Source organism: Frankliniella occidentalis, unplaced genomic scaffold (assembly GCF_000697945.3).
Source record: "Frankliniella occidentalis isolate FOCC.00 unplaced genomic scaffold, Focc_3.1 Scaffold182, whole genome shotgun sequence".
NCBI lineage: Eukaryota > Metazoa > Arthropoda > Insecta > Thysanoptera > Thripidae > Frankliniella > Frankliniella occidentalis.
This window is the reverse complement of record NW_026267308.1, coordinates 111991-117546: the sequence shown is the minus strand read 5'-3', so window position 1 is coordinate 117546 and position 5556 is coordinate 111991. Positions and strand designations below refer to the sequence as shown.

General features: G+C 43.4%; 1 long non-coding RNA gene across 1 annotated transcript in view; it reads left to right on the top strand.

The window, feature by feature from the left end:
• LOC127750389 (uncharacterized) overlaps positions 1-2673 on the top strand; it is a 62203-nt gene extending 59530 nt beyond the window's left edge. Inside the window, exon 3 of the long non-coding RNA XR_008011664.1 lies at positions 2442-2673. This is a non-coding gene — a long non-coding RNA (uncharacterized LOC127750389). The remainder of the gene's footprint in view (positions 1-2441) is intronic.
• Positions 2674-5556: the final 2883 nt, after the last annotated feature.

The window sequence follows — 5556 nt, the reverse complement described above, 5'->3', positions numbered from 1 at the left end:
TTGTCAAACAGTCCTAAAACTTGACTTTCTGCTATTGTTTTCAATATATCCACCTCTAGGGCCGAAACAGTAAAAGATACGGCAAATCCGAGGGTAGTTTCTGATTCAGAATGTGTTGTTTTGGGGGGGGTACTCCCTCTGACATTTTACGATTGGACGCCTCCTTGTACGTCTTTATGTGCAACGTGGTCATTTTCACCGTATTTTCGTCGAAAAAAGCACTCTAGCGCCCAAACGGTGCAAGATATAGTCAAACGGACAAAATTTTCGCCCAAGGGCTCTACTTTCACGAGTTACCCCATCGGAGACCATAAAAAATATTTGATTTTCTACTTTTTGGACCAACCCCTATTTCTTTGTTACCCCCTTCCACCCCCTTAGGGGTGGTTGCCAGGATTTGCACCAGGCGTTTCGTTGTCCAGGAGTGACCCCTAAGATACCCTGAAATTTTTAGACCTCTAGCTCATCTCCTTCCTCTTACACGGACGACAGACAGACGGACAGACAGACAGACACGAGAGCGGTTGCATAAGCCCGCTTTAATGCTTTTTTAAAAGCAGAAGGGCGGGCTAAAAAGGCCACCTTAGGAATTTTCTTTTCAAAATTATCACATATTGGTCATTTTCTATGGCTTCTGGCTCCTCAGAAAGGGTTCAAACTATTTTTGAAAGCTTAGGTGCCAACAAGACACACGCACCCGTCGTCCGACTGCTGGGCCAAGACGCTGCGACGCGCCTGGTATACTGTTAGATAAAAAACCTGGGATTCACGGAGGAACACTCGTGAAAAGTGGGTACTGCCAAAGTCCTTCGGGATTTCCCAAAGGACTCTGCAAAACCTACGTGACGAGTTTAGCTTTAAAACACAAACATGACCAAAAACTCGCTACCTTCAAGAGCTATTTTACGACATGGCAACTAAGTATGGAGTCCGCTAGGAATTTCTAGTAGGAGGTTAGATCGAATCTTCGGGAAATCCCAAGAAATCTTTAACACTGCATACATCTATCTAGATCTGCGGCGCTGACACCCGAGTCGGTCAAAAGGCAGAGTTGACCTCAAAAGTCACAAATTTTGGTCCACAGGACAGGTCCACAGACATCGAAATATCTGAGGCGGGAAAACATTTACTTGTTTTGAGGTCATTCCCGTGTGGGAAACGCCACTGAAAATAAATTCATCGTCGAACACGTGTGGAAGCAATTTACAAAACACATTTGCTCTTCAATTTAAGAACAAATGTTTTATGCAAATTAAGAACATGTTTTGAAAATTAAGAACGTGTTATGAAACGACAAAAATTCTTTACTTTTCCAGCCTAACGCCAATCTAGAAAATAGTTAGTTCTTTTCCCTACTGATAGATGTTCAAACCCAACTTTGTACACATAATAGATGTTTACCTTAACTTACCTGGGTGGATTCGCTCCTCGGACCTTTTGGTTCGGATCCTGACGCCTTAGACCGCGCGGCTGTCAGGACATACCTGTCAAGGGGACACTCGCACCCGACTTTATGCGGCGCTCCGTCTTGGGGCATTCCGAGAGTAGCTATGTGCTTGGTTGGACTGCATAACTTGTGTTTCTGACATTTGCCTCTGGCATAGCTACATTTCGCCTATCTAAATTCGATGTTGTCCATCTAATGCTATATTGAACGACGGAATTCTATTTTCAGTGGTCAAAAGCTGCATGACTTTTAAGAAGTGTTCTGAATGCTAGTATAAAGAGCAAGAATAGGTGTGACTTTTCGAAACAATTTTATCAAAACTAAGGAAATCTGTTAAATTTAAAAAACTTGCTATGAAATTTAATCACCCTTAAGTTCAATTGCGAAATTTTATCAGAATCTTCATAATCTGGTTTACAAAATTAAGAAAACTTCTTAAATATCATAATCTGTCATTACGTTTAAGAACAACTGAAATTTTTTATTAAATTTAAGAGATATTTTGGTCTTAAATTTCAGAACATTTTTTACAGCAGGCCTCAAACGCGCGGCTCTCGAGCCACCGGTGGCTCGCCGGGTGCGCGGCTCGCGCCACCATGGGAAGCATAGGCGACTGGGTAGCGGCTGGCGCTGAGCAGAAAAGCAACCGCTCCACACCTACGAAAGCCCATTCGGCTCGCTTCGACTGGTCCGTGTGCCCACAGTCGAAGTCACCGAGTCCATTTCAATAGTTACGTGCGGATCACCTCTCATTCGATTGATAGGCACAGGCCCGACTACTTGACACTTATGTTACGCGGGCCGTCCTCCATGCTGCACGCACGGATCGCATTTCCTGACAGACTGCTTCCGAACTCAGCCGGCCGCTGCCCCGCCTGTCCCATTGGTGCTAGCTGGACCGCAGCGGAGCAGTAGCGCAGTGGGTAGCGCTGCCGCTTCTCAATAGTGGTTACGTATGCTTCTTCACAATGTTAAACATTGTATTTCCTTCCAGGTTGGAATGTTTGTCAGTATCAACGTACTGACCTTAGCCATCGCTGACGCCTGTCTATCTGGGTCTGTATTCAAAAGCCCAGTTCTTGCTCGTTTTGGTTTGGGCGTGTATTCGTGTCTGTGGTCGCAATTGGTGTTCCTCAGCCGCACACAGCCTCTGCTTGCGTGTCTCCGAAGGCTAATAGGCCTTACGACAGAGTTTGAACGCCACGGCACAGCAACTGACCTACTGGTAGGCTTTTTCTCATTTGGTGATTACAATTCTCCTTCTCTACTTTCGTACTCACTCATGCCAACGCTAATAAGTAGCTATGTAGTGTGGCTGCACCTCTCGCCAAAATATGAGTCTCATCAACACTTTAAAACGAAAAGGACTATGTCTATCATTATACATAGAGGGCCTATTTTTAATCAGGTGTTGCAGTACTTTACAAATATGATGGACACGATTTATGCCTACTGCCAGGCCTTGGCTCGCTTAGTGTGAGCCAGGGGCTGGCTCGTGGTGCTGAGCCGGGCGGCGAGGCGCCTTATGTAGGCAATCCAATTTAAATCACAGCACCCCGATAGTCAGTGGATTTTATCTCGCCCCTAATATAAAGTTATTTACAAAGAGTGGTTTTCATCTTACGAAGAATTGGGTTAGTAACGTACAAAGGATGTGGAACCACCATGTTTTCAAACTGATTTTATACGTGTTACAAAGAGCACCAGTTTGTGAACAGACGCGCGCTCTTCATTTTGCAAAGCCGAGCCCTCGTAATACAAAGGATTTGTTTGTATTACACAGATTCAAAACCCTTTGTATGTTACGAAGAGTAGTTCTTGTAACCCTTTGTATGTTACGAAGAGTAGTTCTTGTAACCCTTTGTATGTTACGAACAGTAGTTCTTGGTGAGCATACAGTGCTGACTCAAGCTGCAGCCGTGTGTTCTGTACTTCGCCAAGTTGACTTTTGTCGTCGTCGCCGTTGTCGACCAGCGCTCGAGTATGGCTGTCGTGACTCCGATTCGCTGGCTCGCGCCTGGCTCGCGTCGTTCTCAGTACTCCAATTTTTCGGTCAACTCTGCGAGCCAGCGCTTAACGCGTGAGCCAGGCTGGTTCGCAGAACTTCGGCAGCTGCAAGCCAGAAGTGAGCTACAGAAAAATCGCCCGCGATCCAGCGCTAGCCAAAATCTGGCTCGCACGCACAACTCTGGCTATAGCTCATATCTTTCCTCTTACACGCACGACGGACGGACCGACGGACACAAGAGCAGTTGCATAAGCTCCTTTTAAGGTGGCTTTTATCTCCCAAATAAATGCATTTTTGGTACATTTGTCAATAAAATTAGTTTCTGAGCCACTGTAGGTGTAGGGATGGAACCTGACGGTATATTTCTCAACAAAGGGTATAGCTTAACAGATTAACAATATCAGAATGCCATGAATTTTACTTTAAAGAGGTCCCAAGGGTGTACTTCTATTTTTATAGGATATCTTCTTCTTAAGTTTACGCGCAGGATTTCTCCGGAGAAAGTAGTGATAAAAAACTGGTCAATAGCTTGTTTGTTTCAGTTCACCAAGGACTACTAATTAACACAGGGGCTTTACTGAATTTTGAAAAATAAATGTGGGAGATAGAAGCCCCCTTTATGTTTTTGTTTTGTTTTGAAAGCATAAGGGCACGCTAAAAAATGAAAGGAAAGATTAATTCCAAAAACTTTGGGTTTGGTCAAGGAACGACACTTTTCATAGTATTCTAGTCATTCCCCCACAAAACGCGCGAGACTTCAGCAGCCCAGATAGTAAGAAGACTTTCTGTAACTACAAAACTATTTGGAGGGCATGTGTCATTTTGGGCTGAACAAATGAAAACAAAATTATTGTAGCTTCTAAAATCTTGCGCGTTAGGTGATAATTGGGACAAATGACTGAAGTATAAAAAGTGTCGTTCCTTTACAAACCCAATGTTTCCGGAACCTAATCTTTGTTTGATTTGTTTAGAAAAGAACCTTCCTACATAATTATTACTTAGTTTTTTTTTACCTTAACCGTATTGACTCATAAAAATAACCAGAAAATACATGTTTAAAGCTAGTGATGAAACCGGATGAAACTCAACTGTGATGTAAGGCCTTAAGTTCGTAGAACGAGCGGATACCGAGTGAAAAGCACTTCTTCGGAGACATACCTAAACCCGCGTTTTGCAGATAAGCTTTCGAGTATGCGGCGCTTTTCCGGTAGGATCATGTGTATTCGAAGCGCTGCATATACGATCTTGTGTATTCGGAGCGCTGCAGATAGGATCTTGTTGTTATTGTTAAGACGCGACGAATAAGGAGCTTTTCATTCACAGAATAATGAATCGTGATCCTGAGAAAGCGCCTATAGAATTACTCAGAGTAATGGTACCCTACGATATTATTACTCTAGAGTAATAGAGTAACATATCACGCGGAAGCCAGTTGGTCTCCCCGAAAATCCAGGCTCTCCCAACCCTTCAAGTTCTTCGTATTTTTGTGTGAAAGCAGGGTACTCCCACAAGCTGTATTGGTTCGCTTTGTTAGTTATCCTGAGCAAGGCGAAAAGCAGAATCGAAAGGCCTACAAACGTCTATGTTTAAGGCAAATTAATGATTTCAACTTTTCGTTGTCCCCTTATGTGGAAATTAGGACCATGAGCACTGTTTCGGAGTAGGGTTGTTCCGGTGGGCAGGTTTTTTCGGTTTTACCCGGTATTTTGGCCATCACCGATTAACCAATGATCTGTTTATAAAGCCCGCTAACCGAAATCCGGTATTTCACCCTAAATTCGGTGATTACCGTACTATCAGGTTGAACGGGGTTCTCAGCGAATTATTATAATATCCGTTTTCACGGCAAAGAAGAACCTCAGCCCGAGAGGAAGCTGATTTTTCTACTGTTCCACTAACCATCGCTTTGCCATTGGTATGGCTTTTTGTGTTCCTTTGACATAAAATATATTTTATCTTTTGATTACTATGTTTTTAATTCCTTTAAAAATCGGTATTTTGGGGAAACTGCTTTGGTTTCGAATATCGGTTAACTTAACCATACCGGTAAACTGTACCGTACCGGTTAAATACCGCAAACCGATATTCTAGTGGAAAACCT